Source organism: Mesocricetus auratus, unplaced genomic scaffold (assembly GCF_017639785.1).
Source record: "Mesocricetus auratus isolate SY011 unplaced genomic scaffold, BCM_Maur_2.0 Super-Scaffold_100024, whole genome shotgun sequence".
Taxonomy (NCBI): Eukaryota; Metazoa; Chordata; class Mammalia; order Rodentia; family Cricetidae; genus Mesocricetus; species Mesocricetus auratus.
In genome coordinates, this window is record NW_024429205.1 from 2,836,167 (window position 1) to 2,848,549 (window position 12,383).

The 12,383-nt window shown below is 45.6% G+C and overlaps 1 protein-coding gene across 1 annotated transcript in view; it reads right to left on the minus strand.

Moving 5' to 3' along the window:
• The window catches only part of Eipr1 (EARP complex and GARP complex interacting protein 1), a 115,354-nt gene that overhangs the window by 19,161 nt on the left and 83,810 nt on the right, over window positions 1-12,383 (minus strand). The gene's annotated exons all lie outside the window — the stretch shown is intronic.

Sequence of the window (12,383 nt, forward strand, 5' to 3'; positions counted from 1 at the left end):
TCAGTCATAGCCATTCTCCGCTGTTGCAGCCCACCTACTCCAACCATGGGTCTGGAGGCTTAATAAAAGGCAAACGTCTTAAGAGAGCTGGGGTGGATAGACCGAGGTACACAGGGAATGAGGGCTCCCTTTCCTCACATCCTCGTTAGCACTTATTGTAGGCTGTTTCACTGATATTTGCCACTCGGACTGGAGTAAGATAGAATCTCAAAGCTGTTCTGATTTGCAGTTCCTAATTGCTAGGAACAATGAATAAACTTCTTTACATGTCTCTTAGACATTTTTACTTCTTTTGAGAACACTCTGTTCAGATCTGTAGCATATTTTCTGATTGTAGCAGGGAAGGCAGGCAGACAGGCAGGCACGCCCAATGGATCAAACTGTATGTGAAACCTGAAACCCTGGAAGTGCCAGAAGAAAACATAGGCTTCAGTACATAGGTATAGGAAAGGACTTTCTAAATAGGATTCCATTTGCCCAGGAATTGGAGTCAATGATTGACAAGCAGTACTTCATAATACTAAAAAGCTTCTACTCAACAATCAATGGAGATGTTGAAGAGGAAGCCCATAGAATGGAGACTCTGCCAGCTACATATCTGACAGAGGATTAATATTCATAATATATAAAGAACTCAAAAGACAAAGAGTCAAAAAAGAAAGAACAAAGAAATGAAACATTAATGAGGGGATGGGCTGGGATCTAAACAGAGAGTTCTCAAAACAAGGGGAAAGTACTAAAAAATGAGAGAGAGAGAGAGAGAGAGAGAGAGAGAGAGAGAGAGAGAGAGAGAGAGAGAGAGAGAGAGAGAGAGAGAGATCTGCAAATTAAAGTAACTTAGAGATTCCTTATTACCCAGTCAGAATGGAAAATTCATCATAACAACCAACAACAAAGGCCGGAGAGGATGTGAAGAAAAGGGAACCCTTATTCATCATAAATGTGATTACAAACTGGTTCTGGAAATCCGTGTGGAGAGCCCCCAAAAAGCTAAAAATAAATCTACCATGTGACCCAGCTGTACTACTCCTCAGCATACAGCAAAAGGACTCAGCAACCTACTCTACAAATAATCCCTAAGTCATGTTCATTGCCACTCTATTCACAACAGCCTCAGAGTGGAAGCAACCTAAATGTCTTTCAGCTGACAAGTGGATAATGAAAAGGTGGTACTATACAGATGGAATACTACTCAGCTGTACAGAAAACTGGAACCATAAACTTTGCAAGTAAATGGGTAGAATAAGAGATCGTATTGAGTGAGATATCCCAGATTAACGGAGGGAACTTTGGTTCAGTGTTCTTACCCGGGAATGGATTTAGCAAAAGCTACCTGACATTGGAACCAGTGACTCACAGAAGTCAAGGTCGTGGTTTCTGGGGACCCAACTCTTCCCCCAGGCTGTGGTTATCAATCCTATGGTAGTTGTGTTGGATATATCCCATGTTCTCATTGCCAACATTGTCTGACTTAGTTCTCAGTTAATCTTGACCATTTTGTTCCCCTCCTATTCTATTTGTTTGGGGGAGAGGCTGGGGTATTTTATTGTTGTTGGTTTGGTTTGATTTTTTTTTTTTTTGAGACAGGGTTTCTCTGTGTTACAGCTCTGGCTGTCCTGGAACTCACTCTGTAGACGAGACTGGCCTTGAACTCACAGAGATTCACCTGGCTCTGCCTCCCAGGTGCGGGGATTAAGGCGTGCACCACCACAGTCTGGCCTGCTGCTTAGTAAACTTACATCAGCTTATTCATGACCTCCTGGTTTCCACCTATTACTCTGTCTTCTTTATTTCTCATCCCTGTCCTCCCTCTCAATACCTCACCATTCAGGACCCTTATTCTCACCAGTTCAGGTCACTGAGGACTAGCTTTCATGGGAACAGAAGGTTTCATGTAAGTTTCCAAGGGAGGGAGGGAAATAACCAATAGTCTACCCAGCTATGACACCTATAACTAAAGCAACAACCAGCATGGCACAATAACCCTAAGGGTGCAGTAGCGGCACACATACTTTGGGAATAACCCAGCAGCTCTCTAGGACGTAAGACCCACTCAACAAGAGAGAAACCATGCCTGCCTGGTACAGGAAACATTGCCCACTACCCAGGGCTAGGGAGAACCTACAACAACCATTTCACTAACCCATAAACTACATTCTAAATATTTATCCTTACAGCCACAGATTAAATACAGGTCTTACCCTTCTCATCAAAAAGTCTCCTAGTAACAGATGAAAATAAAAAATACAACTGATGAAAGTACAGAGAATAAGTGACCATGAGGTGTCCAGTGCTAACTGACAGACCTACAACACAATGCCTGAACCTAAGGCTCATGGGTTACCTTGGGAAAGGGTGGAAAATTTTTTAAGAGGCAGAGGAGCAGGAAGTTTGTTGTCAGATTTCGTCTCCTAGCTATATCTCTGAAGCTACACCCATCAAGTCTCATCAGTGTGGGTGAGCCTTGATGTTTACAGGCTGGCTTCTCTTCCATCTGAGTTGTTTACTGTCCATGGAGACAAAAGTAGGGAGCTTCTTCTGGTTGTCATGCGTTTTCTGCCACAGTAGACTGTATCCCCTCAGACCATGAGCCCAAATACACCCTTCCCCCCCGTATGTTGCTTCTGCCAGATATGTGGTTATAGCAATGAGAAAAGTCACCTACACAAAGAAGCAGCCGAGGCGCTCTCACGCCATGCTAATCCAATGCTCATCCTAAACCATCGCTCCTGTTAACAAAAGCCTGCAATGACACCTTTACCCTGACCAGAGTGATGGTCACACACTGCTCCACCCTGCCTCCTCACTGGCAAATCTAGCTCATTCTGAGAAAACGCTCACAATTCTCAGTATTTTGAACAGGGGAATGGATAAAATTATTTTCAAGTGGCTGTAGAAGTAACTTTTATATCCAAAAAGGAGAAATATATTCTAATTTGAAAAGAAGCCACACATGCTAAGGCTCACAGGAGGCAGCATTCACTTGCTTTAGAAAATAACCTGGTTTTGAGTTTCTTACAGCTGAGCATTTACAAAAGCTTCATATCCCAGACACAAAGTCTCTGTTACTTGTGTTCTGAAGGTCACGATGAATATAAAACCTACAGACAGCCGCTATGGAGCTTATAAGGGATAGGCAGGCAAGACATGGTATTGGCCAAATCCAGAGGGTTTCATTCCTGCTCTAGGACCACAATAGCTGGGCAGGTGCATGATGGCATCACAGGCTGGCCCCTTGTCTCACTACATGCTTGCTAGATAAGCACAGACAATGCGAGATAGTTTCTAGAAAGTCATGAGGCTGCCTGCTTGTAGACAAGAAACTCCCTGAAATAGAGTTCTGTGCACCTAGTGTCCTGCAGGTGACAGGTATCAAGACAAAATGGAAAGGGTCAAAATTGAAAATTCCTAGGCACCCAATCAGAAGCACATCAGCATCTTACACTCCCTTGTGATCTGAGGTGGGGGAGCATCATTGCTCTTCACTGGCTCAGAACTGACACCAAAAAGGGCAAGTCAGCTATAGGGAACCATAGTCTGCGGATACTGAGACTCCTGGAAGATGGTACCTCCTCTCATCACGTCCCTCATGGACAGCAGCGAGCTGCCCTCACTGGACGCATGGGACTATCCCTTGCCTTTCTAAGTGGCAGGTGCACCACGTCTCACACTGTTCACAGCTGAATTCTGGATGCCTGGTCAAATGTCAGCTCCCACAGTCAAGAAGAGCACTGCGCGAGCAAGTGTGTCTGGTGTACGTAAGACGCACAGAGAAGAACTGAGTCGAGAGCACACATGATATACAGCTCAGGGAGAAGAAGCCCATTTGCCGGGCTGCTCCCCAAGAGCACGGGCACCTCCTCGGGAAAAATACTGCTCCCCAAGGTACAGGTGCCTCCCCAGGAAGAGGGCTACTGGGGAAGTAACTCTTGTGACTGCTGAAAGCAGGTGAGTAAAGCCCTGCGTGCCCTTGATGGACACAGACGCTTAGGCCCCTCTGTCCTTTACGTCCAAACGCGTCTGCTCCCGTTCTCAGGTTTGTTTGTTGGTTTGTTTGGTTTGGTTTTCCGAGACAGGGTTTCTCTGTATTGTTTTGTTTGGGTTGGTTTTCCGAGACAGGGTTTCTCTGTATTGTTTTGTTTGGTTTGGTTTTCCGAGACAGGGTTTCTCTGTATTGTTTTGGAGGCTGTCCTGGAACTCACTCTGTAGACCAGGTTGGCTTCGAATTCACAGAGATTCTCCCGCCTCTGCCTCCAGAGTGCTGGGATTAAAGGCGTGTGTCTCCGCCGCCTGGCATCCCATTCTCAGTTTTAACATGCAGGGCAGCCTTGTGCTAAAGTCCAAGCTCACACATCCGGCTTGCATGCCTAGCCCACTGCATTAGTGCAGTGTTGTTTCTTTACCTGGAATTCCTAGGGTACCAGATGCGGCACTCTGCCATCCTGCTTTATCTGTGGTATTGATGCTCTTTGTGGGGACACAAGTTTGGGAGCTCTTAAACTCTACAGGCAAAACTAAGCTTGTTGAATTTTATCTTTTAGGAACCTCAGCTTGTCATATTTTATGGAAATACTGGAAGGCCAATTTTAGCTCAGTGCAACTCTCAACAGGAAGCCTGCTACAACAATATCGCAGTGAGACTTGACACTTAAAGAGTACCTGGCACATGTCAGGCACTGCCTTATGCAAGATACTGCCACATACCGACACTGCATGTCACCACCTGCCTCATGCCAAGCACTGCATGTCACCACCTGCCACTTGCTGGGTGTGGCATGTGATCTCTTTCCTTAATGCAGATACCACCACACTTAATGCAGACACCACACCACCACACTTAATGCAGACACTCACCACACACCACACTTAATGCAGACACCACACCACACTTAATGCAGACACTCACCTGATGGGAAATGATCCTCTGTGTATATGTCTACCTTATTGGTTGATGAATAAAACACTGTTGGCCAATAGGGCAGCAAGATAGGTGGGACTAGGATATAAGAAGGATTCTAGGAAGTATAGGCAGCGAGGAATCGTCATGTCATCCCAGGAAGTGACATAGCTGGGCAGAAACTGCCACTAGCTAGCCATAGAGGTCTGGAGGTCTGTACAAACAGGTAGGAAGTGATATAGCTGGGCAGAATCAGAATATAAGCAGGGACAAGCAGGAAATCACTCTCTTTGCATCTATTCTCGTCTCTTCTCTGCAGAGACGCTGAACAGTCAAGATATAGGACGCCAGAGGAATAAGAGGTCACTGGATCTTTATCCAGTAAGATAATACCACGGGGAAAGTACACGGAATAATAAAAATGGGTAAATAGGTAAGACAGAGCTAGTCAATAAGAAACCAAGCCAACGGCCAACAGCTTTATAACAAACGTAGCATCTGCATGTTTCTTTGGGGCAGAGAAGGGCAGTGGGACCTGCTGGACAAGAAAACTCACGGTACACTCACCACCACACACTTAGATACTCTCTACTACACACAATGCAGATACTCCTTACTATAAACTTAATGCAGATATTTGCCACTACATGTTTCATGAAGATACTCGTCACTATAAACTTAACATTGATACTCATCACTATGAAATCTCTCTCTCTCTCTCTCTCTCTCTCTCTCTCTCTCTCTCTCTCTCTCTCTCTCTCTCTCTCTCTCTCTCTCTCTCTCTCTCTCTCTCTCTCTCTCTCTCTCTCTCTCTCTCTCTCTCTCTCTCTCTCTCTCTCTCTCTCTCTCTCTCTCTCTCTCTCTCTCTCTCTCTCTCTCTCTCTCTCTCTCTCTCTCTCTCTCTCTCTCTCTCTCTCTCTCTCTCTCTCTCTCTCTCTCTGCACACAGACTTGCTGTGTGTGTTTGTGGCACCAGCTTCCCCACTCTTCACTGGGGTTCGCTAATGTCAGCTCAGCTGACCATCTTTACTGTTCCTATGTGCCCCTGCCAGCACTGTCCTCGCTCCTTTTCAGTGAGCCTGGAAAACATAACCACCCACATCTAACAAATCTTGTTAACAAATAATAACTAGCTCTCAGTAGGTACTAAAGGACCCTCCTCTGGGCATTAAGTTCAGGATGGGACCAGCTTTTGTGACACCTTGTTGAACCTTGATGTTAATTTATTCTGCTCACACAAAGTCAAATGCCCAAGTTAAAAGATGTGAATTTAGAAAGGTTGGCACCCATCACCTTCTCCCCACCTGAGGTGACACACTGCTTGGGACACATGCTCTCTAGGCTATCTCTAACATGCAGGGTGCCAATAACACAATCACAGAGGCTCCCTGGAAGACTGCCACCAGTCATTGGTATCACTATGCAACCTCTGTTCCTTCTTAAAATTTATCCTGGTAACATCCTAGGTCAAAATGTACACACTTCTATTCACAAGCTTCACAGAAGTCAGCATACAGACTTCCATAATTTTTAACATTTTTAAACTTTCATTGTATATGTAGGGGTATGCCTGCATGTATGTCGTGTACCACATGAGTACGTGGTAACCATGGGGGCCAGAAATGGACATCAGATCCCTCGGAACTGGAGTTACAGGTGGTTGTGAGCTGCCATGTGGGTACTGGGAATCAAATGCAGGTCCTCTACAAGAACAGTAAGTACTCTTAACCACTGACCCACCTCTCCAGCCCCAGGATTTCTGTGCTTTTAAAATGTGGTTACTGCTACATGATGGTTCTGGGCTCTTTCCAATTTTTCACACAACTCATTCACATGATTAAGCAGTAGGTATCTGGGAGATAAACTTTTTGGCACACATGAAGACCAGTTCTCGGAACTGCAATTTCCGTTTGACAGATGTGCTTCAACCTCTTCCCACAGAGGTGCATTCCCATTTTTGGTTACAAATGTGATCCTGGCCATTCTGTTAAGAACTCCCAATTTCCCCAAAAGTGCATTTGTTGCTCTGATTTGCATTTCTGTGACAGCAAGGTAGTTTGTTCCTCCTATAACATGTGAGTGGCTGCTTCTGGGTCTCTTGTGAACTTGTTCTTTAGGGGACCGTGTCTGAAAGGCAGCCCTCCCAGAAGCCCTTGCTGACTTGTGAGGACTCCCTCCTCATCAGTGTTTCACTGGGACAAATTCTCAGTGAGCAGAGGCCTGGGCGGGTGAACAATTACAGGACCAGAGAATCACTCGTCTTCCTTTTAGCATGCAATCAAATCTATTCAACTGGAAAATAAAATATCACACTAGTAACAACATTAAGTAAGATCCATAATCTGTTCAGCATAAATGTGAACACCCCTGAGTCGGAGTCCATGCGTCACGCAGTGTGAGTGGGTGTCATCAAGCCTCCTCCACAAGGGCTGGACGGTAAACTGTGGACTAGATAGCAGCCTGGCTTCTGTACTGGCAGGGTTCTCCCTGATGCATAAAAGCAGCTACAGGAGACACAGGACCAAACCTTGGCAGGCACCATGTAATAAAACTTTACTTACAGGAAGGTCCCAGTGAGTAGGAGGCAAATGCTGGTCACATTATTGCCAGTGCAGAAAGATCAGCAAGGACACAGAACTCTTCATTTGTTTGTGTAGCATCATGCTCAGTTTTTTCTCAGCAACATACCCAAAAGTCACCTGTTCAACGTCCATTCAATCTACCACTCTGTTCCAAACATGTGGGCTCCGTCCTCACTGGCATCCTTTTTGCTACTATTAGGAACAGGCATGGAGCCTTCAGAATGGTGGCCAGGCTCCCTCATCCACTCAGGACAACTAGCTGGAGGAAAGAGCATGCCAGACTCTTCCTAGTAGACCACAGAATACTGACCCAGGAAGTTAGAGGAAATCAAAATGGCCCAGGCTTTGGCCAGGATAGCCCAGGGAGAGGGCTGCTGGTACCCTGACAGAAGGAGAGACAGAATGCCCACCCTGTTCATTCTGTGTCTTTGAACTCTCAGTGTCCCCAGTGTCCCCATGGAAGCACAGTGCTCCAAGCCTATATGACAGGCATCTGCATTCACAGCTTGGCAACTACTGGACACCACTACAGCTTCTTCCCATGCTCTGCCCTTGACTCACAGCGCCCTCACTTCCAACAAAAGGTTACCTTTCCTGGGTGTGCAACTCAGCAAAGAGAAGACAGACACTTCTCTAGCCAAAAGTCGTGGCTTCAAGAAGAGAGAGTGCAGGTCATGGGATTTAGCAGGCCATGAATAGAAAATACTCATGAGGGGAAAAAAATGCTTTCTTTTCCCAAAAAACTGAGTGAGAAATTTCAATGAAGTCATTTTCTTATTGTTGTTTGCTTGTTTTATGAAACTAAAAGTCACAAATGATTTCCATTAGCAACTTAGAGGCTAAGGTGCAAGCCTGCAAGAAAAAAAAATCCACCTGAAACCATAAATTGAGACTAGAAAAAGAAGTCGGAATGTTGAAGATCTTTAACACCAGCACTCAGGAAGCAAAGGCAGGAAGAGAATTGTGAGTTTGAGGTTAGCCTTGGCTACACAGTAGTGAGTTCTTGGTCAGTCTATGCTACATAGTTAGTTCCAGGTCAGCCAGAGCTACTCTGTGAGACACTGTCTTAAAATATACACATATTTTACCTGCTGAATGACCATTTATCTGCTACTGTTGCCAGAAGCCTTTAATTGCACCAATTTGGGAACGTGAGCTGAGCACCAGCATATATCTCTGTATCCTGACAGCAGATGCAACGTGGCCCACATCCTCCTGACACCACAGCTACAAGCTGTTCTCGTTATATGCCTTCTCTGACATGATGAACTACACCCTCACACTAAGAGCCAAAGCAAACCCTTCCTTCCCGAGGTTTCTGTTGTTTGTCAATTAAATACAACCCCATTTATATAAATACACAATAGAGACTGGTTTCAAGGGGAAGGTAAGTAACCTGCAGAGGCCAGACACTTAGCTCTTGCTCTGTAAAGTGCAGACACTTCAGAGTCACCTTCACAGTACTTGGCTTATGGTCTCTGGTAGTCATCCACCCTAAACCATGCAGGTGCCAACCCATGGTCCCAGGTGCTCCAGTGTCATACTGACTATGGCACTAATGGCTCACTAGCAGTCTTTTAAAGAACAGTTGGAGGAAGCAAACAACCATCCCAACAGGACTAAGAAAGCTCCTGGATGTTTCCTTGTAGGACAAGTCCAAAGTGAGCTTAAGGACTGGGGAGGAGAAGAAAAGACATGGAAACCACCAGCGACCACACGCAAGATCCACCTCATCCAAGTCAGGTACACAGAGCAGCTTCCCGCTGCCACCATCACAGCCCCAGGCCCTAAAAGCCAAGACATTTTGGAGTCAGGCTTCTTAGAATCTCTGACAGTAGACTCCCAGAAACCCATGTCATCATTGTGAGAGACCTCCACATTGTAAGAAATGTTGGCGGTTCACCAATCTATAGACAAAGCAAACACAACACCTTCAGGTGACACAATGAAGGTAAAGCTGCCACCAGATATGTCCCAAGTACAAACAGTAGCCCCAAGTCTCTTCCTCCAGAAAAGTGTAACTCCTGTAGTTTGTGTACAGAAGGCAGACACCCCACAGAAAACATACTCTGCTGCGGTCACTTCATGGGACTTTGCTGGGAGGATGCCCAAAGTGAGGAGTGGCCCCTTCGTGCTCCTCGGTAGCTGCATGAACCCTGAGTGGGCCCTTGAGGACACGCCTGCCTGCTGATGAGCCCACCCTCCCTCGTCCTAACTCTTACTTTGCAGTTTGTCTTTTGCCCTACAGCATGTGCTCACAAGACATGGGCAGAAAGGATTTCAGTTTCCTGCAGGCAGCATGGAGCTGCAGACTGTGCAGGGCTGGCAGAGCTTCTCCAGTGACCTTTACACATGGCCACTGCCTCTGTCGTAATTTTATAGGGAACCTTCCTCTGGTCGTCACAGTTTATGATAGCTGTAGTACACAACAGGCAATAAAAAGGGAAACTCTGTCTTCTTGTGTACCACCATCATCAAACAGTGCTATAAACGGGAAACAGCCTATGGTTCCTGCCGTCCTTTCCACTCCAAACTAAGTTTTATTTATTTTTTGTTCATAAAAATCACCCACTTTTTATCACACCCTACCAAAGAATGAGGGCATAAACAATATTAAAAAGTCAAGAATACAGCACCACACTGCCAGATGGAGTGTGTTCTGCCCCTATATAACCATGGTGCAACAAGCAAGGGCTGACTGTGAATAAATCCACTGAAGTCACAGCTGAGGCACTTGGAGGAAGCCAACGAGGGCCACAGGAGCAAGATGAGGGCTCTAATTCGCAAGTTCCACAGTCAAACAAAAGCACACTTTCCTTTAAGCATATGAGCCCAAAACTAACTATTCTCCATTACACCCTGGGAAGGTGCAGCAACACGGCCATCCGGAAACTCTCAAAGCAACCCCAGGACAACTTAAATCTGCAATTGCCATCTGTGCTCCTCCTCACGTCCCTTGACCATCAAGGACGAGATGTGGAAGAGCAGGACAGCTATCAAGAGGGTAGAACAGTCCGCACAAGCCCCACTGCACTAGAAGCAGTAGCCACAGCTGCCAGGTTTTCCACATGCTACTTACTGCGTAGGGAAAGGCAAGAAATGTGTCTATGCAAGTCAACTCTTCTAAAAATAATATTGTGTAATAAATTCAATGTAATAAACTCTTTCTTCGGATCACAAAACAATGCTCCCGTGGCACACAGATCTGGTTAATAAACCTTGCACAAGTGCTATAAGGATTAAAAAAGCAGCTTTGGGAGCCACATCAGAAAGTCAACAAGCCCTTTTGATCTATCTGCAGAGGTGCGTGGCCTTTATGCTGCGACATAAGGAATTCTTCTAGTGACAGAGTCGTGCTGATATGTTGCCTGGGAACTTTCTGACAGGCGACCATGTAACTTTTGACATCAGGTGACTTGGTTATTAAAAACCTGTTTATTCTGACATCTCACTGGGACAAACTTATGGCTCCTTCAACCAGAAAATTCCACTTTTGGGCAGACAGAAAGTCAAGGGCAAACACAGCGTGGAGGTGAGGGGAAGGTGGTTTTGAAAGGTGTTTTCTCCCTCTCTGGAGTGTAACATCCAGTTAACAGCTCGGGCATGACTCCACAGTATGCATGCCCAGCTTAAGAAAGCGATGCCTTCCACCAGTCAAAGAGGGACAGAGACTGAGTGTACCGGGGGAGCCCTCTCCCACCAACCATGTAAGAACAAAGGGAAGCTGAGGGAAGACACGCAAACGCTCCACTCCACAGACGCCAGGGTGACTGCTGCCTGGGTGGAGGAAGACTGAGGGATGGGCAGAGCAGAGCCTGCTCCTCATAGCCCTTAGAGCTGAAGGAGCAGCGCTGGCTTGAGCCATCCTAATATAGGGAATTCAAAATCTACCCCAACCCTGAACCCTGCCCTGGCTCATGCTCAGAGCCCCAGCCTCCTTCACAAGGCTACCAATGCCCAACACTCTCCTTGCTGAAGTCCATCTAAGATTCAGGGAGAATACAGCAAGCCCAGGTGATGTTCACCTGATTCCAAGGACACATACCTCCAAAGATTCTTGTTCCTAGGTCTCAGCAAGTTCAAAGGTAGCTTTTAAATTAAAGTAAATTTTGAAATAAAGAACAAACTAATATGTAAATCCTTTGGTCTTCTCATCTCTCCTCCTCAGAATTAGAAGTGCCAGCTATAGAGAAATGTCCTACACACGGGATCATCACACCTTTAGGTTTAAAATTGGTACTGGACCTCAAGCTTCAATAACAGAACTTCAACACCATTGGTGGCTGCATCGGAAGCAATGAGGCCCTGGGAGCTCATCTTCCCGTGTATACAGGAAGACACAGTGACAGGACCCATCAGTGAGCCGGACAAAGGGACATCATCAGATGCCAAGACTGTGGGGAATATAAGCTTGGATTTCTAGATATCAAGACAAACAGGAATGGAATTCTGCTATTTAAAAACTGCCCAGGCTGCAGCACTTGGTGGCAACAGCCAGAATGGAATAGCTTCCCCCTCCCCACTGAGTATAATGGTACACTCTCCATTTCCTCCCATGTTCTGAGTGACACTCAGTTCAGAAGAGGAACAAAACAGAAACATGCTCCTAAAACAGTTTATCTAATGGAAACAAGAGCTAAAGTCTGGGGAGAATATGAATTCCTCTTTGCTGTGAATAATGACCTATACTTTCTACACTGTATTTTCAGATTTCTGTACTTTGAATCTTCATCGGAAAAACTGCCTGTAAGTTGCATTTTAACAGCTGACTTTTCTAATACAATGACAATGGACACATGATACACATTCCTTTTACAGTGGTTACTGAGGAACCATGAAAGGATTTTCATACTGCCATTTGACATCGTAGAACTGTCCTTTTCCTGCACAAACTAAGCAACAATC